A 27,413-nucleotide genomic window follows, 5' to 3' on the forward strand; every position below is an offset into this window, starting at 1 on the left:
TAATAATAATAATAATAATAATAATCTGACCCAAAGCTGTATCGTCTAGACATTGAAAGCGTTGTTAAATGATCCACGAGAAAATAAATTGACGTGTGAGTCAAAAGCTCACTTAAGTTTCTAATCACGCCCCACGCTCTGTGTGGTTCTGTGGTCTTGTTATTTGCGTGATCACGTGAACAAGGGTGGAACAGACGAGACAAGTAGCACGAAATGAACAAGTGAGAACCGCAGACAACATTGAATAAAAATATTCTGAGATGATGGGAACACTGGAGGGACTTCCATACGTAAAGATGAACAGTATAATATTAAAAGGGTCTCAAATTGATGAACTGGCACGACGTGAACTGGATTCATGTTATTCAGGATAGAGTCCAGGGACGGAAATTAAACTTAGGGTTATATAAAAGCGGATAAGGCTCTTATCTGTTCAAGGACGACCGTGTTTCACGTGGTTAGGGTCTAGACAATACTCTTTATTACACTGTTAAGGTGTAGATATGTTATCACATATATATTGATAACTAATTTAGAAGAGGCCCTAATATCTCGAAAATGCTAGACAGGAAGTTGTATCCTTTCTTACAATTCATAATTTATATTAAGGTTTGTCGCTGGCTTCCCACCACGGCGGGCCGGGTTCCATCCCGAGGTCTGGTCAAGTGGGATTTGTGGTGGACAAAGTGGCGCTAGGACAGGTTTTCTCCGAGTACTTCGGTTTCCCTTACCAATCTTCATTCCACCAACTGCTCCACAATCACCCTCACCTATCATCTGCGACTGGTACAATAGGCCAGAAGTGGCCGCAGTACAAGGGACTTAGTCACACCCTACTAGCAATAGAAAAAAAGAGTACATTTTACTTTGTATAAATGTTTGATACACTTCTTAGGTGTCTAATACTAACGTAAACTTACACCTCACCTGTCCATTCTGCTATAAGCCGCAGTTCAGTGGTCAATGCACCCTACACAGACTCCTCAAAGACACATTTTCAATTTTGATTTGTCAAGTTTTGAAGTGAGAATTTAACTAACTAAATAACTAACTAACTTCATTGACTGAGCCCTCTTGAGAACTCGCCAGTTGTGCAACTACTCAAGAACTTCCCAGAATTTTATAGAACCCTAAGGCACATTACCGTGTTCAAAAGAGCTCTTCACCAGCCTCTATTCTGAGCCAAATTAGTCCAGCCATGCCACCCCATCCTATCGCTTTAAGATCAATTGTAATATTATTCACCCACCTAAGCCTTGGTCTTCCTAGTTCCTCACTTGAAGACCTAGTGGTCGTGAGGTGAGAAACTATTTACCAAAATTAAATTATCTAATTTATGAAACTGATTTTCCCTCAAGACTTTCTCGTCAAAAGGAGAGTACTTTATACCAATAACGTACAACCTAGCAATCTACACTTCTTTCTATTTATCTTCACAGGATATGCGCTCCAATTTGAAGCATATTTCTGTAGAGTTCATCTGAAGTTTGTTACGACCCCTCAGAGCCGTGGATGGGAGTTTCGGTGTTTACAGCACGCAGCCACAAATTGTCTTACACAAAAGAGAGTAACGGCAAACCTCATAGAATCCGGCCCTTCCTTGTGAAAGAGCGCATTTCAAAATAATTTTTTCACAGCAGATAGATTCCAAGTCAAGTGCAGGGCTCAGTTAGACTTGCATGAAGTTATATGTCACATAACCATTGCCAATTTTGTTGAGAGTATGTATAATAACAAAATTAGAATAATTTACAGAATAAATTCCGTATATTAATGAGAGGCCCGGACTGGTCACACCAGGTCTAAGGTTTCCTTTTTTTTAACCAATAGCCAGACGGGAATTATAAAGTCATATAGCAGGACCATGTCCTTATCTGCAGTTACTTTTTAATATATGCACTGAAAGTAATTATGTCAACGTGCGGAAATGACTTGCTGTTTAGAGCAATACGATAGGCGGCAGCAGGACTATGTAAGTTTTAACATTTATCAGAGCGATAGAAGCATAATATTGTGACAAAGGCAAAGACTCGGTAAACAGGTTCTCGCGGAAACAAATGCGTGCAACAGTAGAAGAGTGGTGTTTTCAATGCGGTCTTTTCCGCGATGGTTGCTATGCAACGGTGCGGTAAACACACCTCCTCAGCTATGCAGAGGATGTTTTCTGTACGATCCTTGCCGAGATGTTATAGATGAGAGAGAGAAGATCCTTTAAGTCAGTTGAATTTCGAGACGCCAGCCTGCCAGGACAAGAGTTTGGGAGCAGAGGAGCTGCTGTCAGGATAATTGAAAGAGTCTCTGGAGATGGTAGTCGAATGAAAGCAAAAAGAAAGCAAGAAAAGAATTAGGCTGCGAAAAGATGATTTCATGTGTGCTTCAATGACGAGACTGTTATAAATCCGTTGCCAGGATACGACTAACGAAGGCTGAGATCCCAAGTGCGTGTGTAACGGTGAACTGTAAAGTGTGTAGATCAGCGATAGCACTATAATTGCCTGTAGTTCCGAGTGGAGGGTACAAGGTGCCAATAAATCTGATCATCCAATCCATACCCCAATCTAATAGTCACAACCCCTACACTTGAAAATATTTAAGGACAGTCTGTAGTATGTAAACCTGAAGATAGTGATACACTTTCATTTGACAGGGAGCTGAGTTACTCAATATGAGAGGTATGCATATATACGACTTCGAAAAATTTCTTAAGCATCAGTTTGGATAATTTGTTACAAAGGTGGAAACCCTATGCTCAGTATTCTTCAACGGAATGCTGCCGAGATGGAGTCTTGGCTTCACAGCTGACTTCATAAAACATTGAAAATTTCATATATTTTTTTATATTGTTTTTGCAGCAAATGCTGATTTTATGCAGCAAGGAATGGTAAGAGCTACATGCCTCAAATTGCCAAAGAATGAACGGTTGGAAAAACTGTTGCTGAGATGGGTTACTGTTGAAATTTTTAATATAAAACGCCAAATTTCCACGTACTACACCCAGGATTAGGTTCTTGAATTCTATATATTTCTGTACACCATTAAAATGAAATTTTAAATCACCGTCCAAATTTATCTCATTCACTTCATTTTTACCGATCAAACAGTATCATATCTCCTAGATGTTTCGATCATGAAATGACCATCTTCCGGGAGAGATCAAATATTAAATTAAATTTCACAATGAACGTAAGTGAAAGATTTTAAACCTTTACGCCATTTAAACAGAGAGACAACATCTATAAACTGTCAAAATTAATGTCACGTTAAAATCCGTCGAGATAAATGCGAGTAGTTGTCGGACATAATCTTGCCAAATTAGTGATGTATAGCAATATATCATTATTATAGATCCATGTTCGTTTTATAACTTCGATATGATGATGTTAATGAGGCATCCTTTTATTGGTTATTAGGAGGTGACATATTGGACCGTCCAGTATTTTACCTCTTAGGAGGAGCAAGCGCCAAGTTAGTTATTCTACTTGTACACATGTAGTGACCCTTTCGTATCACTCACTCACTCGTGGAGCTGAGCCCTTCTTGAGAAGCTGCCAATTGTGCAGCTACTCAAGAACTTCTCAGCATTTTATGGAACCCGAAGGTTCATTACGGTGTTCGCAAGAGCCCTCCACTGGTCCATATAATTAACTATATGAATCCAATCCATACCATCCCATCCTATTTCTTTACGATCCATTTTAATATTGTCCACCCACCTACGCCTTGGTCTTCCCAATGTTCTCTTTCCTTCTGGTTTTCCCACCAATATCATATTTGCATTCCTCTTCTCTCTTATTCGTGCTACATGCACTGCCCACCTCATCCTCCTTGACTTGATCATTCTAATTATACTTGGAGAAGAGTACAGGTTATGAAGCTCCTCATTATGAAGTTTTCTCCAACTTCCTGTCACTTCATCTCTCTTGGGAAGAAATATTCTCCTCAACAACCTGTAAAATACCCTCATTCTGTGTTCCTCCCTTAATGTCAGAGACCAAGTTTCTCACCCATACAGAACAACAGGCAAAATTATAATTTTGTATATTCTAATTTTTGTTTTTATACAGCAGATGAGATGACAAACGGTCCTGGACTGAATGGTAGCAAGCATTACCCGAGTTCAAGCTCCTCTTAATTTCCTCCTGAATCAGGTTTTAATTTGTTATAGTCTTTCGCAAATATTTTAACTGTGCAAAATTATCAAAACATCTGTTATCTATCTTCACGTCATGATTTTGTCCTGCATTTTGGTGACGAGACAGCAACATATACTTAGTTTTCGTATTGTTTCAAATTGAGAAATGTATAAATCAAAGCTTCGGTATAGGCAACGGTATTCAAAAGCCGTATTTGGACAAATGTATATATATTGGAATATCTGAAGGATTAATATATAATATATTTCCCCTGCTGGGGGATTTTATCCCACAGTTATGTAGAGCTATCCACCTCATATTTCCGAGCATTGAAAATATTGCCCGGGAAAAGAGAAACAAAAAGAACGGCGCAACGCTGTATCACTTTACTCCACTCACAAAATCCATCAATTTTTATCGGCACAGAGGGAGCGTCCATAACTTTGGTTTACTTTTTTATGTATGAATTACAACTCTCTGAGCTAAACTGCGAAATCTCAAGGTACAGTTGCAAGGTAAGCCTGGATAATTTGGTTTACCGACGTAACGAGCTCTATAAATTATTGAGGTCCGATTGAGGAGGGGAGGGAGGGTTCAGTCCCCTGGGAGTGTTGCTATTTCCTCCCGTGGTCAGTTTGGCTCTCATTCATTTTTCTGTTTAAACCATGTCACTGTTCTGGATCACTCTGTTTAGCAGAACTGCCGAGTGAGCGACCCTGTGAAGATCTCGCACTGCGCTTAATCAGACCGCCTCTGTGGCCTAGTGGTCAGAGTTCCTGGTTATAGATACAGAGGTCCCGGGTTCGATTCTCGGTGCTACCAGATTTTCTGAGAAGTAATGGGTTTGGAACGGGGTCCACTCAGCTTCGTGAGGATAACTGAGGATATATTTGAAGGAAATAGCGGCTCCGGTCTACGAAACCGAGATTAACGGCCGTGGGGATTCGTTGCGCTGACCACGCGACATCCTCTATCCGATAAAGTTGGCACTAACTTCGTCGAAAAGCGGCGGTCGCTCGGTCGGTATAGTTCGCCTGCGGACTCAAGACAAGGAGTTTGTTTAAGAACCAATATTATAGACTGTAATGTGGTCATGATCCAGGAAGTGCGTTTACCTATACAACTGTCAATTCACTTAATGTGTTACGACACGTTTACAGGTTCTGTAGGTCAAATAATCCTAATTCATTTCTTCTTACGAGCCCATTTGCATGTCCCCGTCCCTTGTGGTTACTGGAGACAGAGAAGGTTTCCGAGTCTTCGAAATTTAATTCTGAATTAACGCGGCTGCTCAACCGGTTATACTTTACCCACCCTGAAGACTTCAAGTCGTATAAATGAGCTTTATGCGGACTGTTAGGCATGTCAGATTTCACACCTACACGCGCATGGGCAGTGATTACTCTGCTGTCATCTTTACCGAGAGGGTAAACACCTTAAGAAGCCGAGCAGACCTGATACATGGTAACGGTAAGATTTTTAATCTTTTAAATTCGCTTAGTGGAGGGTGGAGTCCAACTGAGTCCACTCGGCACGGCGGCCACTGATTGGCCTATTCTAGCTTGCCCCGGGTGATTATGATGATGGAGAGTTTGATGGAATGAAGATTGGCATGGGAAACCGAAGTACTCGGAGAAAACCCGCCCCAGCACCACTTTGTCCACCACAAATCCCACTTGACCAGACCCAGGATCGAACCTGGGCCGCCGCGGTGGGAAGCCAGCGACTAACCGCTTGAGCTATGGCGCGGCCAAGTGTAAGACTTACTACAAATTCTCCAAGAATGGACACAAATCAACAGGTTCTCTGTCACTTGTTAGATCTAAGTTACTTTTAAGTAGGTTCCGTAATCGTTTCGTCACTGTTGAAAAACTCTGTTTAAGAAAGTGATTGCCATTTTTAATGATGTGTCATATTTCACTGAAAAAATGGTGTTCTACGTGAAATACATTTTGGCACTGATACTGCAAAGGCAGGGGGCACGCGGTAGTGTAGTTAGTTGAGACACTGTACTACAAGCCGGAAGCTCACGGGTTCGAGTACCAATGAAGTCGATTTTTTTGTTTCAATTGACCTAATACTTCCAGCCTCACTATGGCCCTGGGGTCGACTCAGCCTCTAACAGAAATGAGTACCAGGAATCTTCCTGAGGGAAAGGACTGGCGGCGCGTAAGACCGACAACCTCACCGCCATCTGTGAGTCGATTGTCTAGAGAAAATGGAGCCTCGACGTCTCACAATCCTATGGACCTTCACGGCCTGTTACAAGGATAGCTTTACTTTTACTGCAGAGGCAACAGTTGACCTGGAACAAAGCCTTGCTCTTCTAAATAAGACACAGGAACACAAAATATTATTTAGGATATAATATCTATATAGACCTACAATTAGGGGAAAGCTGTCATATGTACAATGCGTTAGTAATGTGGAATATAATCACAATGGAGAAAAGAAATATGGCAACCCTGCAATGGATCACAGGGTAGATGCTGGGGCCAGGAGATCTTCAAGTTCATCAGTGGTCCCTCAGTTCAGTTCTATTATTTTTTGTGGTGGCAGACGGCGTGACCACAAAGATAAATAGTGTATGCAATGCATGAGGCGCAATAAAATAATCTAAGAAATTTAGTATTTCCTGTTTATTCTGTAAATAAGGAGTTTCAGAAATATCGACCAGCTCTTATAAATTAAGAAACCTGTGCTAGAGTTGGAGGGGTCGACTGAGCCTCTAACAGAAATTAGAACCAGAAATCTTCCTGGGGCTAAAGAGCGGCCGGTGCGTAAGCCTCACAAACCTATGAGCCTCCACGGCCTGTTACTGGAATAGCTTTACTTTTTACCTATACTGATATTCATATCATAATATATACTTCTCTATTCTTCTATTAGTGGTATTCCATATTAGGTATCAGATTGCTTCACAGAGAGAATTTGTGTATCTGAAATAATTATTTTTCACATAAGAAATTAAACTTGAATTCATATTACAAACACAGAACCACTTATTTGATTGTAAGATTTGAGGTTTTCACGGCGGTGACTATGAAGAAAGCAGTCTTCTGGGATGTGGCACCGTGTAGATGTGGTGTTTACCGACGTTTCGGGGGAACGTATCGCCTCAATGTTCAGGGTAGAAGGTAAAATAAGAANCCCTCATCTATAATCTGGGGCTGTTACAATATGCCAGAAGTGACCGCAGTACAAGGGACTTAGTACCACCCCACTAGCAATAAAAAAAATCACTTGGTACATCAGCCAATAATTGACCTATTGTACCAGCCCAGGAAGAGAGATGATGAGTGTGGAGGAGTCGGTTGAAGGATAATTGGCAGAGGAAACAGAAGTACTGGGAAAAAACCTGCCCCAGTGCCACTTTGTCCACCACAAATCCCACATGACCTCACCCGGGCTCGAACCCGTGTCACCGCGGTTGGAAGCCGGCGACAAACCGTCTGAGATATGACACGGCCTAACTTCTCCCTTGGTCTAGGTTCTGGGGCAAGAGTTCGAAGCTAAATGGACAAAGTTATCGACAGCTGCTTCAACAATCTAAGTTACCCTCTTCTCACTGTGAGAATGGGAACCGCATCCCACTAATAATAGCTCTGCATTGTTACTGTAGGCCCAGGTAATCTCACCAGTTCAGTGCTAACTATCTCGTTATCTTCTTTATTAGGACACAAATTGGCAACCCTTGATCTTCTGCGGTCTTCGTGTTTCAGTACCGAATCAATTAGCGCAGTGACACAGATTGATTTCAGTTTGTAGTGTCCCTTTAAGCGAAACGAAAATGCCGAGACTTGACAGCAAGATATAAATTCGAACGAAGCGCGCCGTATAAAAGACAAAGTTTCAAATTGTCACAACCAGAGAGCGCGTGGTCCTTCGTTAATCTAGTGGCTGTTACAGGTGAGATGTGTGAATACAGCTCACAGGTGCAAGACACTGAAACACATTACGTCACAACTCCGCCCACATCACAATATGGCCTCAGTTCTCATTGGCTCTCACTTGCCTAGCCTCGTAGCTTTTTAGTCACGCCCCCTGCCGAGCCACGGATGACAGATGAACATCGCGCTCCGCCCAAGAAAAAAAGAAAAGTAGCAATTTTATGGCGCTATGAGCTGTAAGGTTACTTTGCTGCTTGATGACGTCATGTGAATCTCGTGACGTACTGCCCACGTGTCGCGGTATTGGAGGAGAGGGTATGTGGTTTCTGAAGTGAGACACGGAGAAGGAATGATTGACAGCTGTCAAGATGCCAGCGTAATCTGGCGTCTGTATCAAAGAACAAGCTGCTTCTTATCGTGTCATCTCCCTTTCTCAACACTTGGACTGCAGCTGACCCACATGAAGTGCGTTCCTTTGGCGCCCCGCCCGGGCGTAACGAAGCACTATACAGAGCGAGGAGCCGGTCCATTCGTCATTACGAAATGAACGCGAATCATTTATATGAGGCTCCAGTTCGGGCGACGAAAATCATTTCCGTTTCTTCTGAGGGCTCACGGATGTTTGGCCCACTTACTGGTGGAGAGCGAGAAAACAATGAAGACTTACACAAACTTCTTAAAAATTTGTCTTCAGAGAGTGACGTAGGCAGAATGAAAGTGAAAAGCAGATCTCACCAAACATCTTACGTTAGTTTCTTTGGGATGAGGTGAGACTGAGTTCAGTTGGTACCTCGGCCACTGTTTGGCCTTTTGTACCAGCCCAGGATCACAGATGATGAATGTGCAGCAGTTGGTGAAATGAGAATTGGCAAGGAAAACGGAAGTACTCGGAGAAAACCTGCCCCAGTGCCACTTTGTCCATAAATCCCACATGACTTGAACCGGGCTCGAACCCGTGCCGTAGAGATGAGAAGCAGGCGTCTAACCGTCTGAGCTATGGCGCGGCCACTTAACAGGCCTAAGTATGGAAAAAGTATAAACAGTCCCTGACACATTCGCAGCAAAAAATAAAACAAGTTAGGAAATGTACGCATGATATAACAAATTTGGTGCGATGGATCTCTTATTGCACCTAAGAGTTTCACTTTCTGAACGCTACAGTATAAAATTTTGTCAAAATCGGTCTAGCAGCTTTCCAGTTATGAGACGAGAAAGTAGAAACAAACTGCTTACAAAGATTTCGAAAACCGTAAGCCTAACGCCGAATAAGACATAGGTATAATAGACATCATTTAAAGTCGTGGGGTGAGTCTGGGTCAGCTTGGTACGTCGGCCACTAGTGGATGATAGATGAATGAGAGGTGGCAAAATTAAGAGAAGTGCTCCGAGAAACCCTGCCATAGTTTTACTTCGTCCACCGGAAATCCTACATGGCCTGACCTGAGAGTTAACCTGGGCAGTCGCAGTGAGTATCTGGTACGTGTCCTTTAGTCTTCTCTCCAACTTCTGTTAGACAGGGACAACTTTACCTTTTCTTACGTTTTACAGCTATGATACTCGTGTGTACGCATGTGCTGGGAGCATTCACATCAATTCGGTTTAAGTATTTTTTTATTGCTAGTGGGGTGGGACTAAGTCCCTTGTACTGCGGCCACTTCTGGCCTATTGTATCAGCCCCAGATGATAGGCGAGCATGATTGTGGAGCAATTGGAGGAATGAAGATTGGCAGGGGAAACCGAAGTACCCGGAGAAAACCTGCCCCAGCTCCACTTTGTCCACCAGAAATCCCGCTTGACCAGACCCGAGATAGAACCCGGGCCGCAGCGGTGGAAAGCAAGCGACTAACCGCTTGAGCTATGGCGCGGCCTGTGGTTTAAGTATTACTTTACTCATGGAGATAAGCGATCTTAAAATTTACTTACGTATAACTTTCAGCCCTTTATTAGTTGTTCACTAAACTGGGCAACAGGTGCGGAATTTCCTCTGTATCCTGTTAATAATAACTGAGTTCAAGCAACTGCAATATGTGCATACGATTCCGTGACTTCGGGGCCAAAGATGCTTACGTATTTTATGTCACCGAAGGCTTTACCCCTCCTCCCACTGTCCCCTTACCATTTATTTGATGTCCGCTAGATTGAAAACGCATTGCATATAAATCCTCTTCAATAGACACACCACGCGTACATGAAATGTGGATTTTTATGTTATTCCAAGTGTACAATTGCCTGTACATATTTTGAAGAACGCCGTCTTCTGGGATGTGGCGCCGAGTACATCTTGTGTGAACTGACGTTTCGGTTGCAGACTGCAACCACCTGCTCACGCTAGTTCCTCGTTCGCAGATTTTTCTACCCTGAATATAGAGGCGATGCATTCCTCCGAAACGTCGGTTCACACAAGATCCACACGGCGCCACATCCCAGAACACGGCACTCTTCGTAGTCACCGCCGTGAAAACCTCAAATCTTACATATCCTTATTTTCTTTGTGTTACTCTTAGGATCCTGTTGAAAGGTTTCCCAGAATTGTAGTTGCTGCTATGAACTGCAAGAATTCTGAAGCCTACCTTGCCCTTGAATTCACAGCTTACCGCTACGGCTTGTCTGGAAAGTGACGGTACGTACCCCGGCAAGAGGATATGCATGGCAGTTTTCAGCAGCTGACACAGATGTGTCAGGTATCTGTTGAATATTTGTTTTGTGGTTTATTTTACTACGCTATAAATATCTCAGATTATACTGAGGTCTGGTGTTAGAATGGTAGTGATAATGAATTGGAAAGGATCTGGAAGGAAGCAGACGTGGTCTAATAGAGGTAATATCCCACCACTTTACCTGGAGAGGCTGAGGGAAACCATGAAAAAGCTGAGGGATCAGGTATCCTGGCTCCGATTACGACAGAACATCATACGAGTGTAGATCTTAGGCTCTAAATAAATCGAATCGGTTTGTACAGCGACAAGTAAGTCATAACAAGCTATAAGCTGTTATTCTCCTTAAAATCACTTCCTATCTTTTTTTCAGGTCTGTGTATAATTTATCACAATTTTTATTTTGTATTTTCCTGTTATTTCTCTACGACAAAGCCTGGTCTCAGGTATTTATATAGCTGTAGTTTGAAGGGACTGTCCAGTGATTGAGGTTAGCATTTTCTAAGCGATCCAACAGAGTAGGTGTCTCCCCTTCACCTAAAGATGGAAACAGATCCAGTTTCCGAAACGTTGTGTTCTCTGGCTTTTACAGTACCAGAAAACGGATAAATTCCAAAAACCCATTAAATCTGAGGAGCAGAATTCAGGAATATGTCTTTTGCGAAACGAGAAAATAAGTTCGAAGGGGAAGAGACTACAATGCAATGAGTTCAGAAAAAGAAAACCGTGCCATGACTCCCGTTTCCGTATTCTGAAGCCTTCCACCTGGAAAGAAGATACTTCTCCTATAAAGGAGGAAGGAAGTGGACAAGAAACTGTGTGTGGAGGGCGCGGAGAATCGTCCGAAGGGGACTGGACACAGCATGCAAAATACTTCAAATGACGGCACGAAGCACTCTGGGGGTATGTGAGAAGGGCCAGGGGGATATTTGGCAGATAATTTCTAGTCCAGTGAGGAGCTTCGTAACTTGTACTCTTCTGCAAGTAGAACGATCAAGTCAAGGACAATGAAGTAGCCAGGGCATGTAGCACGAATGGGTGAGAAAAGGGATACATATAGGATATTTGTGGGAAATCCAGAAGGAAAGAGACCACTGAGAAGACAAAGCGTAGGTGGGTGAATAATATTAAAATGGATCTTAGAGAGATACGATGGGATGTTATGGATTGGATTGATCTGGATCAGGATAAGGACCAGTGGAGGGATCTTGTGAACACGGTAATGAACATTCAGAATCCATAAACCGCTGCGAAATTCTTGAGTATCTGCAGAATTGGCGGCTCCTCAAGAAGGGCTCACCTTCATGAATAAGTAATTTCTAATGCGTCTTATCGGACAGCGTGTTGCGAATTCTTAGACGTCAGATCATCCTAAGAGTAAACATTTAAGCACATTCATTTTCTTTTTCTTTGTGCAAATGTACTTATGCATTAATTATAATTAACCTAAGGAATATAAGACTATATAGTCCATGTAAAGAATTTTTTCTGATAATTACTATAAACGCACTGTTCTCTTCCTGAAATGTCTTAAGTGCTTCCTCTTAACTTCCTGTCCCATATAGATAAATGTATTCAGCATATACCTAGAAGCTTGTCATTTCCTGTTCCGCTAGACTCTCACAAATTACGTCAGTTTGCTGTACTGAGGTACGATGTGACATCTCAAAACCATTAAATTAATCTCTATTATATAGGCTTACTAAATTAACATTTTTTACATTAGATTTCTTCTGTTTTACTTGCAGTGAAATTACGTGTGACTTTGTTTCATTTCCTTGTCATGATCTATATCAGGGTATTAAAGAAAGGAAACATCTTAATAACTAAACGTGTATCGGCCTTTTTTCATGCAGGCTACTGCTAATGAAGCATACACTTCCTGTCAGAACATATATACTCCTCACAAATTTCTTTCTACGTATGTCAATCACAAGATCAATGATTAACACAGAACTCGTGTTCACACCTGACAAAAACTAAGTAGGCTTACGGTGTTCTTCAGGTAAAAAATAGGCTATCTCCAAGTCATACTGTAACATATGTACACGTCGATCGGTTTACTTATGCTTCCAAGAATTTGGCCTGAAGGTAAAATAATATTTTGCACTGCAGGAAACAGTCGGGCCGAATTTAGCATTGTGAATCAGCTGTGTGGTTCTGCTGCCACAGCAACAAGTGTTTTATCCACAAGATAACCTAATCTGAATTCGAGTGTGCAGCTCTCTGCGAAATATTATAGTTATGACGCTACTGGAGAATATGATAAAACATTGCACCGTCCATTCAGATGGAGGGCGAAGTCAAGAACGTACTGGTGACGATAATCAATTTACTGATAAACTCCGAGGACGCTAAAGTAATGGTCAGACACCTGTGGAAAGCTGTCGAGCTTCATGAACAATATTAAAACAGAATTCAACGGGAATAAACCAATTAAGATCGTTCAGTGGAAATGCAGGAGCCTAAGAATTTCCCCGAATTCCAACACAGGGGCCAATACACAGATGTCATAATGCTACCATAGACCTGGCTTGACGTAGCAGAAAGTGTAAACTGTACAAGTCAATTACAGAGCTCTTAAACCTAGAAGAAAAAAGATTTATGCAAGGCGTCTGTTACTTCATAAACAACATTATCTATCTATCTATCTATCTATCTATCTATCTATCTATCTATCTATCTATCTATCTATCTATCTATCTATTTACATATATATATATGATCAAGACAAGGAGGATGAGGTGGGCAGGACATGTAGCATGAATGGGGGAGACGAGGAATGCGTATAGGATATTGGTGGGAAAGCCAGAACGAAAGAGACCACAGGGAAGACCATGGCGTTGGTGGGTGTACAATATTAGAATGGATCTTAGAGATATAGGATGGGATGGTATGGATTGGATAAATCTGGATCAGGATAGGGACAAGTGGAGGGCTCTTGTGAACACGGAAATGAACCTTCGGGTTCCATAAAATGCTGGGAAGTTCTTGAGTAGCTGCAGAATTGGCGGCTTCTCAAGAAGGGCTCAGCTGCATGAGTGAGTTTCGTAGGCATACTTCAATAATAACAAATTTATTTAATTTTAGCCTATTTTCTTTATTTTGAAAAATGAAAGTATGCTTGTAAGATAACCATGCTCCTCTGTGTGTCTGCGGGTGCCGCCGCTTATCGTCTGAATGCTTGAACATGTCTTTATGAAACTTCGCGTGTATCTGATGGCCCTCGAGCCCATCTCAATGGTGTACTTCATAAGTCCCACCCACAGATCTGTGTCCATAAAGTGTATACTCCTATCGTTGCTAGGCAACGGGTTGGTAAAAACGTAACGAATATACACACTCAACAATAGATGAATTATTGGACGTGAGGATGGGAAGTCAGATGCTGTAATGTAGACTACCTTTATCGGACTACGACAAGGAAACTTGTCACACGGTCTTGCCAGTTCATGCCTCGGGACCAGTCGTGTTACATAAAACACAGTCATATGGTAATCAGGATAAATTTTTGACTTCACCTTCATCATTGAAGTAAGCGAGGACTAAACAATGCCGTGCGATAAATGGGCAAGCTTAATTCGTGGGAAAATTACATGGGCCTGCAAACTTCTTCGCATGTGTTAAGAGACAGCAGAAAGTGAAGGCTCAACAAAGGCATTAGTACCGAGGACTGGACACCGTGGACACAGCCTCTTTCCTTAAAGACCCATCTCAATATAATTTTCCCATTTTTTCGAGACATTACAAATAGTATTTTATCAAAGAGATTCCTCAAAAAATTGTTGTAAGCATTCATTTTTGGCCCAATCCACATCTTTCTTAATTCCCAACCTATCGTACCTTCCTAGATTTCATTACATTGCTTGTGTTGCACCTATAAGCTCTAAAAGATTGTCTGTGTAAAATTTCAGTACCGTATAGGTCGCGGGCTCGAGTCCCGATGAGGTGGATTTTTTTTGACCTAATCTTTCCGCCGCACTATGGCCCTGAGATCGACTCAGCCTCTAAGAGAAATGAGTACCAGGAATTTTCCTGGGGAGTAAAGCGCGGCCGATGCGTAAGGCTGACAACCTTACCGCCACCTATGAGCCGATTGTCTAGATAATGTGGGACCCTCAACGTCTCACAACCCTATGGGCCTCCACGGACTGTTACAGGGGTAGCTTTACATTTTTTATATGCCTAGTGATTCCTAGGACCCACTGTCCTATATCTGCCTATTTCGGAGTGGCTTCGATACTGAGTCAGATGAACGTTGCTATGTACCTATGAGTATGCAAGAATAGAGCCTGAGTACGTGCTCTACTAAGAACACTCATGACAATTTTCGCTCAGTTGGCTGCATTGGAAGCGGAGGTGGGCATGTCAGGTTACTGTTTAATATCAAGACGCCATAACGAGTCGTTGGCTTCAGTCTACTGAGAAATTTTTATGGCTCAACTTCTTTGTGTAGACCTACGCATGTTTGACTTCAATTCTGTCGCAGGTTGGCAGTTGAAATCTGAAGTATCCATTTGTCTTTCACTGCCTTTGTTTTGGGGAACAGAGAAGTAAACTGAAATTCAGAATGACACGCGCGAATATGCTAATATTTTATGTTGCTTGGAACAGGCAGAAGTCTCAGTGGTATGCATTAGAGGAACTCTCGCTGTTTCTATGTCAGTGGGCAGAGCTATTTCAGTGGCAAGAGGACATCTGGGCCGTTACGGTACAAGGTGATGGAACAGTCTGCGACCAAGATGTCACTCAAACTGCTCTGTCTTCTGTCACGGCTACAAATAGTCTCGTCTCGCCTGCCGTTCCGTATAAGCATGACTAGAATTAAGTTTTCTGCTCAATGGTTCTTTAAGCATACGCTTCTTCAATAATCTTATTCAATGTCATCTTGGGGCACTCGGTAACGTAGTTGGTTGAGACACTATGGTACAAACCGTAAAGTCGCGGGTTCGATTACAGATGAGACCATTTAATTTTTTTCAGTTGACCTAAGCCTTGCAGCAGAAATGTGGTCCTGTGGTCGACTTAGCCTCTAATAGAAACTAGTACCAAGAATATTCCTGGGGTTGAAGGGCTGCCGGCGCGTAAGGCTGACAACCTCAGTCATCTGTGAGCCGACTGTATAGAAAATGTGGGAGCCTCGACGTCTCACAGCCCTATGGGCCTCCACGGCCTGTTGCAGGTATAGCTTTACTTTTTTATTATTCAATCTCATCTGCGACCAAAAATAAGGTTTTACCGTTAAGTGCTTTCCATGGCAACTAAATGAAATTGAAGCTGGAAAAAATTATTCCGAAATATTTGGAATTCTAGGTAATATAACCAGACGTTTTGGAATAATAATGGAATGCTACCGAAGTTATCATTAATCTTTCAGAGATTTATGAACATTTAGGATCTCTAAGTTGAAATAGGGTGTGTATTTTTTTTCGTATTGTGCTTTGTTAGAAACAATGCCTATAAAAAGTATTTCAACAAGTAAAGTAAAGTAAAAAAGTAAAGCTATCCCTGTAACAGGCCATGAAGGCCCATAGGGTTGTGAGACGTCGAGGGTCCCATATTATCTAGACAATCGGCTCACAGATGGCGGTAAGGTTGTCAGCCTTACGCGCCGGCCGCGCTTTACTCCCCAGGAAAATTATTTATATAATTCCTGGTACTCATTTCTGTTAGAGACTGAGTCGATCCCAGGGCCATAGTGCGGCTGGAAGGATTAGGTCGATTGAAAAAAATCCTATGACCTCATCGGGACTTGAACCCGCGACCTTCCGGCTTGTAGCATAGTGCCTCAATCAACTACGTTACTGCGTGCCCCACTTCCGCAAATTAATTTGTTCAAAATAATAGGGGCATACACTCTTTATTTGACTAAGAAAATTGTAAATAAACTTTCTGGAAAGAAAACGTAACATATAGTTCCTGCAAATACTACAACCTAAGCATACGCGCATGCCTAGGCAATATAATTGATTTCTGGGAGCGCATCTTCAGGTAGTTGTAACCTTCGTTTTGGACGGACAAATTTCCTCACACAAGGTAAATCGTTTGGTGCAAAACTTTTGAGAACACTGAGGATTCTACTATATAGCTTCAGCTAAGTAACTCCATGAAACAAATCATTCTTGAGATGTTAGTCTCTTAGGTAGGCCTACTGAAGAAATTCCAAGCCTTTACTGGAAGATGGGGGCACATGAGAGCATTCGAGGAGTCCAACGGTAATTTGTATCTGATAAAATTTGTATGCGTTTCTCATCCTTTCTAAACCTATTACAAGTCCTGCCCAACATGTCCTCCTTGATTTTTTTCAGAGTGGATATTATGAAGTTTTCTGCAAACTCTTGTCCCTTCTTCCCACTCAGATCCCTATCCTGCTCACAAACATCCTCACTCTAAGAAGGTTGTCTGCGTGTCGTAACAACGTGTATTCCGGAGACAGTAGGACGGTTCGGAGGAGCACAAGGCCTACATCTCCAGCCAAACAAAACTGAGTTCAACTTGCCGCCTACTGCTGCTATTTTATTTTAATTATAAAGTCCACAAACGTAGGCAACATGTTCCTCCGAAACGTCTGGCTCTCTCCAAATTACCCAGAAGACCACATTCTTCATGGGCATTGTGTGAGAGCCTCAAACCCACCTTCCTCGATCTATGTCCTTCCTTAATAGACCAAGTTCCATAATCATACAAAACAATAGGTAAAATTTAGGTTTTGTATATAGTAATCTATACATACACGTATTTCATGGTATAAAGGAAGGCAAGCGATTCTGAAGTGAGTGATAACAAGTATTTCCTTAATTCTATATTGTGTTTAATTCCCTTCTAAACGGAATTTTTATTTGTGAACTGTGACACTGTTTTGAAGGTTTATTAGCCACTTGTCTGTAGCTACAAACATCTCACATGTAAAACTGTCGGACTCGGTAATATCTCTCTTATATACCGCGTAAGTTATTGCTTCACAATTAATTTACTTTTACTTCAAACGTGAGGAAACACAAGGACTTCAAAACACTCAACAGCAAGACAAGCACAAAATTACAATTTCATGGAACTCTCTAAGGACGTGGCAGAGAAGGAGTCATTACGGTCCCTTGCACGATTACGTAACATAACAAGAGGGTAGTAAGAACATATGATCTTGATTCAAGAAGACACGACATTCGTTTCCGGATGATTCAGCCCGTGTCACGTAATAAAAAAAAAGAATTCCGTCGCCTTTAGTCCGCAAGCGAAGTATACCGACCGAGCGGCCGCCGCTTGTCGACGAAGTTAGTACCAACTTTAGCGGATAGAGGGTATCGCGTGGTCAGCGCAACGAATCCCCACGGCCATTAATCTCTGTTTTCTAGACCGGAGCCGCGTTCCAGACCCCTACTTCTCAGAAAATCTGGTATCGCCGGGAATCGAACTTGAGACTCCTGGATCTGTAGCCAGGAACTCTGACCACTAGTTCACAGAACCGGTCACGTAATATGTAAACAAAAATGCGAACGTTATAGTTATAGTAGATCCACGGAAAGAAAGATGGTTATTTCAAGAAGATAAGTGCACTCCAGTGTTCTACATATTATTTAAACGATCAATTACTTACTTACTTACTCATGGAGCTGAGCCCTTCTGGAGGATCCGCCAATTCTGCAGCTACTCAAGAAATTCCCAGCATTTTATGGAACCCGAAGGTTCATTACCGTGTTCACAAGAGCCCTCCACTGGTCCCCATCCTGAGCCAGATCATTCCAATCCATACCATCCCATCCTACCTCTCTAAGATCCATTTTAATATTGTCCACCCACCTAAGCCTTAGTAATGAGAAGCAGTAACGAATTTAAATTGTTTATATTCGGGTGAAGTTAGTATAGTATAAAATTTTGGCAAGGAACAATCAACACTCATTGCAAATGTGCTGCTTCGTTCAGTTATTTTTAGTTCAATGTTGCCTCGTATACGAATGTAGGTCCAACTAAAGGTAATATAGTAAGACTAACAGGTTCACGCTTTCAGGTAAGGTTTCTGCCTGGCAAAACTGTAGACGGAATTTCGAATTTGGCCCCAGTGACATCATGACTGTGAAGAGGAGGGCGGCTAGTCGAAGGAACCAAGAGATTGACCTCGAGTCCGAATGACGTGGGAACTTGGAAATCCATACATGGGCCAAGCATCGGCGTGAGAGAAGATGTGTCCTACAGAATTTGCACCGAGCTTCCTCAGGCTTAAACCACACGTCCCAAACGATGATGATCATCACCACGCGGTGCTTAGAGGGAAGGCACATCATTACACACACACAATTTCAGCAATAGCATTAACCTGATTTACAACGAGAAGGGTTCGCTAGGTGAAAGTCAGCTTTGCTGGGTTTCCTGTGATCGTCTTCAATTCTCTCAGTTCCAAATTACTATCCACGACCATTCATTCCTTTATGTGGGCAAAATGTGCCCTCAGTATTTGCCGCAGGTTTGTAACTTTCACAGAATAGAACTCAAAAACTAGCCCAGAACAACCAAGATTCTGGGCCGCGCCATGGCTGAAACGGTTAGTCGCTTGATTCCTACCGCGGTGGCCCGGCTTCGAGCCACGGTCTGATCATATGGGATTTGTGGTGGACAAAGTGGTGATCGGATAGGTTTCCTCCCAGTACTTCGGTTTCCCATGCCAATCTTCATTCCACCAATTGCTCCACATCACCATCATCCATCACCTGAGACTGGTACAATAGGCCAGTATTGGCCGCAGCACCAAGTGGACTCAGTCTTACGTCACTAAAAGATAAAGTTGTCTCTCTACTTAACTAAGTAACCACTACGCCATTAAGGCGTATAGGGGAGTGTATGCATAGACCCACGTTTTATTGATCTCGGCAATAGTTGGAGGCGAGTGGTCAGATTCACGCCCCGGCCGCTTTCCCCCCACAGTATCCATTGGGTAAGGGGTAGGGTGAACCCCATAGCCGGTCTGAACGACATGGAGAAGTAAAAATTCTTGACCTTACAGGGACTACGAATAATAATAGCAGAAAAAAAGAAAACAGGATTCTAACGGGAACAGTAAACAGTAGTTTGCACATGTAAGTTTTGAGGTTTTCACGGCGATGACTATGAAGAAAGTCGTCTTCTGGGTTTTGGCGCCGTGTATTCTTCGTTTTGGCTGACGTTTCGGAGGAAGATATCGCCTCCATCTTCAGAGCAGGTGAATGGCTTGTGAAAGCAGAGAGCAGTAGCTGTACAGCTATTGCTGTACTCCGAAACGTCGACCAAAACGAAGAATACACGGCGCCAAAACCCAGAAAACGACTTTCTTCAGTAACTTGCACACTTTCTCTGAATATCGTTGTCTTAGGTTAGTATGCCACAAGTTTAATGGTCCAAAATGCGAAGAATGCCTTTAACAACTTATGAAATTTGAACCAAGGATCATCAGATGAATATAGAGAGCTCTTCCTTTTGAAAAGTAAGGAAGAGAATTTGTGTAGAATGTACTCCAAGTTCCTTCCAGCAGTCAAGATTACATTCACACGTGAAAGGGCGTGTGAGGAGCGTGGAGAATTGAGCTCGGACATGACGAAACTGCAGTTTTACAGATTGGAATAAAGGAGAACGTCAGACTTGTCTTGTACATGTACACGTCTGTCTACTGGCTTGCTTAAAGTTATGCGTGGTATTTTTTTTTTGTGTGTGTCTTTGGATTCCAGTGCCTTCTCTCTCTTGTGTGTTTCTATTCAAGCTACATATACACATGGGGGAGTCAGAAGGTCCGACTTATAAGCTTATGTCACGTGTCCGCATACTGTTACTGGTCCCTTGTTACTATAATGAGACAGATTCCGGGTCTGTCAAGATTTTTATTTTCTTTTTCCTTTTTTATTCCCTTTATATATATATATATATTTTTTTTTGCTCCCCCAAACCCCTTCATCCTCTCAACATGTCGGCTTATTCGTCGTCCCATCCCCCTGCCATATAACGTCACCCTTCGTCCATCTGTACAGCGCTATCTAACGCATCTCCTTGTTTCTCTGTTCGCTGTCTTCGGTTTAATCTCTTGAGCTTCAAGCTTAGTTAACGTACATAATATGCATATTGGTGCTTTTCACAGTACTGAGTGGGCAGATTAACTAACCACAAGCTTATCTCTAGAGCCTTGCGATTTAATAATATTTCACAGATCTATAACCATTTATTTGAAAACTACTTAACAGCCATTATTTATTATTTTTACGAACTAACTATAAACAGGATCTTGTAAAGCTAATAGTTAACCAGCTATAATCCATTCGCGGAGACGAGACAGCGTAAACAAAGCAAGCCTCGCGTCGCCACAGCTGACAGCAAGGAGTGGACAAAGCGCGCAGTTACTTCAGTGTACTCACTGCATTCGGACGCACGTTAACCTGAATTCAGACTCAAGAGTGAACCTTGGACGCCCCTGCAACGGTACACGCGTCACATGATCGCTGCATAATTTCATTCAAAGAGCGAAGGAGATACCGCGTGCATTTGTTTACGAGGACTCTCTCGTCTCCGCGAATGGACTATAGTCATGAATTTCCGCGCTTTTTACGGAACCCAAGGTACATTACCGTGTTCACAAGACTCTAAAACTGGTCCCTATTCTAAGCCAGTCAATCCAGTCCATAACCTCGTAACGATATTCTATCTGCTTGAACCCTCTTTAATAGTGTAACGTGGATGGCCAGTGCGTTGCTGGGTAACGGAATGGTAAACACGCGATACACGCTCGCAATGGCAACGGCTCAGTAAACAGACTTCCCCGCAGGCGCAATTACGTCACACTGCAACAACACTAATTATCACGTGACTTGTTTTCTGTGTTGTCCGTGAGCCGCTTATATAACGAATATATGTTTAAGGTTAAGTCAGTGTGGAGAGTCCAGGAGAGCTTAAGGCAATTGAGAGACTAGTGCAGAGTGTTTACAAGAGTAGTGAATTAAGAACTTTATGTAGGCTATAGTGCAATGGGATTTAGAATGTGTGATTTAGCGAGACCTTCATAGTTCCTGCGTTTTAGTTTTACAAGGAGAGGACCAGTATGTATGTAAATCGGCGTTAGCGCTATTTTTAAGTGTAATTAAAAGAAAGTGTGTAACCGAAATGCTAATAAATCCAATCACCCGAGATGTAACCCGTCATTTCGTCACGCGTACCACCCTACACGTGACAATATTATCCTGACATCTATGCCAACATATCCCAAGTGGTCTCTTGCCTTCTGGCTTTCCGATTACAATTTGCCACTGAAACTAAACGCTACGATAATCTCTCCAACAGGCTATTTATGTCAATGGCCTAACATAATGAACATTCGGTAATGTATTCACACAAATTTTAAATTAATATTACAGCTAGAGTGTAGGGTCGTTATGTCATCAACGGAAAGAAAATATCCTCGGCTCTAGCTGCATTAACAAATCTTCTTCTTTAAGACTTTTATGGTAATTATCAGGTCCACAAATTATCTCTTACGAGAGGTTATGACAATGTAATAACTCACTCCATGTGGATAGTCATTCTTCGTACTATGCAGTGCAGTTTCTTCTGCCAAATTAGATTATATTAATAGAACTCTCACTACAGCACATTACCACTACACCACTAATAACAAGAACTTCTGGGAAGAGCTGATCATGTACTTTCCTTTCATACGAAAATTGTTGCGTGGGGATCCTTTGCCGCACTAAAATCTTTATCGAGCCGTTGCCTAGCAACAAAAGTGGGATACACATATAGACACACAATCTGATAGGATTGATCTATGAACTACGCCGTGTGCTCTTATGTACAAAGTAAGTTTAATAAAGTTTGGTTCACACACTTCAAAGTTGATGGAGTGGGATACACAGACACACCGACAGCATGGTGATCACATAAGTTAACTTCTTTAACCTACTGTCCTTATTCTGAAAAAATGAAAGGAAGCTTATGCTAACTCCATACAATCTGGGTGTCTGTGTATCCACCTATATCAACTTTTCAATGGCTGAACCGATTTTTATGAAAGTTGGTGTGTATGCTATGGCATCTGGACCCATCTCAACGGAGTACTTCATAGAACTTTCCCACCAGTCTCTGTGTCATATGTGTCGCTGCTAGGCAACAGTTCGGTAAAAAGATTAACCCGGTAATGAATACACACACAACAAGAGAAAAATTGTTGGGCCCGTCGTTTTCAATCTGGTCCGTATCGTACCAAGGAAAGTAAGCTATTAGTTCTTCACAGAACTTCTTGTTTAAGAATAAAGAAAGTAAGCTAAAAACGATCACATAAACGAAGTAACATTTAAGAAAGGACAATAAACATAAACACTGGCCCTTATGGTGTCTGTCTAGGAGCCAGTGGTGTATTTAGAAGCAGGGTTTACAAACTTACCCCCCTCTCACCCCCACATCCTGAGGGAGACTTGCTGTAAATAGTATATGGAGCGACATATAGAAGCGTATTCTTTCTTCTGGCCAAAGTTAATTATTAATCTTCTTTACGTTAGGGTTAATTTCACCGACCACACAACACGTTTTTATTATTGTCACACTACATGTTTCGACCTCAAGAGGTCATCCTCAGGTGTACGAACAAAGTTGCACAATCACACGCAATCACATTCGTTTTTCCATTTATTTTTATTATATTAACTCTAATATTGATTAAATACACAATAGGATGCAAGAAACAATTAAACTTCTTTACATTCTTGGGTGACGTCACGTAGTTGTGGTGCCCCTCATCCAAGAATGGGAACAAGACTGGTTATAAGTCGCATACGGGGGCCTCATCTCTTCCGAAAATTATTAATTATGTACTAGACAAAGAATTATTTTTGATCAAGGGCAACCAACTCTTCATATTTATAATTTATGTCTTAACTTGTAGAGGTGACTGTCATTCAGAATTTCCCGTATTCTCTCTGCATGATCATGAGATGATCTGGACATGGAGCTCGAGCAAAGGAGTTGAAAAGTGCGTATGAAATATTGATTGGAAAACTTGAATGCAAGAGACCTAGGCGCAGATTGCATCAGCCGGATATAACACATTGTAAGTAAAGTAAAGGTAAAGCTATCCCTTTAACAGGCCGTGGAGGCCCATGGGGTTGTGAGATGTTGAGGTTCCCACATTTTCTAGACAATCGGCTCACAGATGGCGGTAGGGTTATTAGCCCTACTCGCCGGCCGCCCTTTACCCCCAAGAATATTCCTGGTACTCATTTCTGTTAGAGGCTGAGTCGACCACAGTGCCATAGTGCGGCTGGAAGGATTAGGTTAATTGAAAAAAAATCCAATGACCTCATCGGGACTTGAACCCGCGACCTTCCGGCTTCTAGCATAGTGCCTCAACCAACTAAGCTACCAACGGGCTTATGCTGATCAACGTGGCCTCGCAGTCTGAGGTGCGTATTCTCTTCTAGACATCGGAAACTGAGAGGCCCTGGGTCGAATCTCACTTAATTGAGCACAGGGATAACTTTAACTTCACCCTTCACCAATAAACAAAATGTTATTTCTGACTACAATCTTCTTGTATAAGTTTTAGCTTTTTATATGGGTTTTCGTACGTCTAGGAAGATTTCAGTATGAATCAGTCACAGTGATGATCAGAAGATATCCTGCTGGTACCAGGACAACTTAGATGTATTATTACAATTCAAGTCTATATGTATTCTATCCTGGGATCGTGGATTCGAATCCCACTCAGGACATGGATGTTTAGTGTGTGTATGTGTTTATTCTGTGTTTGTGTTGTTCTGTGTCTACGCGGACGCCTTGCGAAGGGCCGATCCCGTATCCATGGAGTCCTAACGTGAAATGATCATGAAACTGAGAAATCAGCCTTATGCTGCAAAATGGGAGCGAGGGGAGGGGAGAAAGGATGTGCCCTAATCATTTCAACAGATGAAGAGTAAAATTATGTTGGACCTTGCAATATTGGACATAAGACATAAGAATTTTCTTCAGGAGATATTAGTAACAAATATGAGATTATAAATTTGATTTAGTTAATTAATCCTTAGTGTTTTTTTTTGGGGGGGGGTGGAATTTTCCCAGACTAGGAAAACATGAGGTACGTGGAAAGAAGCGAAGAAGCTGACACGGTATACATCAGGAGCACTTACCCGAAACGTCGGCCAGCTCCGTCATCAGGGTGAAAGCCTCCAAAGGAATGATGGAGTGGCTGCACCCAACCTGCAATCACACATCCAAGCCACGTTGTCAGCACGACAGCACCACTGGTGCACAAATGAAAACAGATGCTTCTCAACCAGACTGATAAAATTTTGACACCACATCAAAATATACTTACTTACACACAGAGCTGAGCCCTTCTTGAGTAACTGCCAATTGTGCAGCTACTCAAGAATTTCCCAGCATTTTATGGAACCCGAGGGTTCATTACCGTGTTCACAAGAGCCCTGCACTGATCCCTATCCTAAGCCAGATCAATCCAATCCATCCTATCCCATCCTATCTCTCTAAGATCCATTTTAATATTGTCCACCCACCTACTCCTTCGTCTTCCCAGTGGTGTCTATCCTGTGGCTTTCCCACAAATATAATATATGCATTCTGCTTCTCCCCCATTCGTGCTACATGCCCTGCCCACCTCATCCTTCTTGACTTAATCATTCTAATTATACACGGGGAAGAGTAAAAGTACAGAAATATGTAGCCTTAATATAAAATTAAAGTGATAAACATTTCATAATCTCCTCTCTTCCTGTGCTCATGGAAAGTCTGAAAATTAGGTGACACAGCAACACTTTTCAGAACAAGGGCTCTCAGAGGTCGAGTATCAAATATTCTACCGTGTTCTGAATTGTCTCATCTCTGTGTCACTTAACGACGATAAGTCTCCTGCAGAGATAATGCGGCACCGAATGAAAGGACAGGATAACTGTGGAAGCTGGTGCAGGAGAAATATTTGATTTAAATTAAAACTAGTATAAAATCTGATAAAATTATATTGATAATCACTGATTTGTTCCAATGTATTAGTTTGATTTTCCCCTGTAGTATTCATACAGGATGTCCGGATGAAAGGTATCCAAAATAAAATAATTATATCTCAGAAAACTTTTATTATACACATTAATGGGTTACACCACTATAAAGGGGAACTATCAAAGTTTTTTTTCTGCGTATATAACTTTCTCAATAAATTTCAACGTGGGCTCCCTTGGTGGCTCCAGACGACACAGCATGTTTTGTTTTACCATAGCCACAGCGTCCCTTGTGAGGACTTTCAGGTGTTGTAGCTCGTTTAACTTAACCTGGTACAATGTTTTCACATAACATCACAAGAAAAAAATCCACTAGGGTTAAATCTGGCGACCTAGCAGGTTAGTCACTGGCTTCCCAACGCGGCGGCCCGAGTCTGGTCAAGTGGGAATTGTGGTGGACAAAGAAGCGCTGGAGCAGGTTCTCTACGGGTACTTCGGTTTCCCCTGCCAATCTTCATTCCACCAATTCCTCCACAATCACCCTCACCTATCATCTGGGGCTGGTACAATAGGCCAGAAGTGGCCGCAGTGCAAGGGACTTAGTCCCACCCCACTAGCAATACAAAAAATAAGGACCAGAATGGTAAATAAAATAAGTCTTCTGAAATTACTTGGATTTCAATATTTAATATAAGTTAAATTAAGTATTAATTAGTTTTATCTTAGCCATTATAAATATATAAAATAATTCTCAAATTTAACGTAACATGTAGGGGCAGTGGCCTCAGAAGAATAGAAATTAACACACTTTCCCAGATGTGTATGCAGTTTAGACTAGCTAAACTAGCCCAGTGCGTCAAATGTATGTTGTTTCACTGTTACCCGTTTATCATATACACAACAGGTTGCAAACCATAAAGATTAAAAAGATTTGCATGCCATAAAATTCGTTTTGTCAATATACACGTATTAGTAATATTTTGAAGTTTGCTACAAATTTCTTTTTTTAAGGAAATACCACCAATTTTCTTTGCAGGTCAAGAACTTTAAAATAAAAAAACTTTAGATATTTCTTTTACATAGAATGTACATGGAGTCGCCAGGATATGAACACAAGTAGCAGTTTGCTGTTAACTGAAATAAACAAATACCACAATCAGTTAACTAATATGACTCGTGATGAGAAAGAGCAGGGTCATAGTCTAAAAAGCGCGCATGCTCATTACTGCTCTCCATAACAACGCACTGATTAGTTATTCTGAATGGAAGGCTGTTTCGCTTCGTCTCGCTTTGCTGAGAGCGGGGTCATAGTTATTCGATAATTATTCAGCTTACTAATGAAGACAGATTCTATTTCTTAATTGCCAAGGCCTGCGTCACTTCCAGCCGTTCTTATTTCATAATGTTTATTTCTTTTATATTTTGCTCATAATTTATCATCATTTCCAAGAAACAAAATAAAAAGGAAGGCTAACCCATTAGTTGGCATAGCCAAGAGAGACGCATTTTCATTTCTGAGTGAGAAATGAAAAGATTTGCCTCTAGTGCCCTACTCAAAGAGGCAGCAGCTGAAATTTACGGATCAGTTTTGATAAGTATATCCCTGATGTTATGAAATCTGAACACACACCGTCTTTGGAACAATATCTCAACAATGGAAATACTTTCCTGGTCGGAGTTCATTTTATTACTAGTGGGGTTGGGACTAAGTCCCTTGTACTGCGGTCATTTCTGGCCTGTTTTGCCAGCTCCAGATGATAGGTGAGGGTGATTGTGGAGGAATTG

General features: G+C 41.8%; 1 protein-coding gene across 1 annotated transcript in view; it reads right to left on the minus strand.

Moving 5' to 3' along the window:
• Positions 1-27,413, minus strand: part of LOC111863322 (homeobox protein homothorax) — a 1,160,896-nt gene that overhangs the window by 920,634 nt on the left and 212,849 nt on the right. Inside the window, exon 3 of the mRNA XM_023849545.2 lies at positions 24,804-24,873. The gene's annotated coding sequence lies outside the window, so the exon portion shown is untranslated. The remainder of the gene's footprint in view (positions 1-24,803; positions 24,874-27,413) is intronic.

Source organism: Cryptotermes secundus, unplaced genomic scaffold (genome assembly GCF_002891405.2).
Source record: "Cryptotermes secundus unplaced genomic scaffold, Csec_1.0 scaffold159, whole genome shotgun sequence".
NCBI classification, from domain to species: Eukaryota; Metazoa; Arthropoda; class Insecta; order Blattodea; family Kalotermitidae; genus Cryptotermes; species Cryptotermes secundus.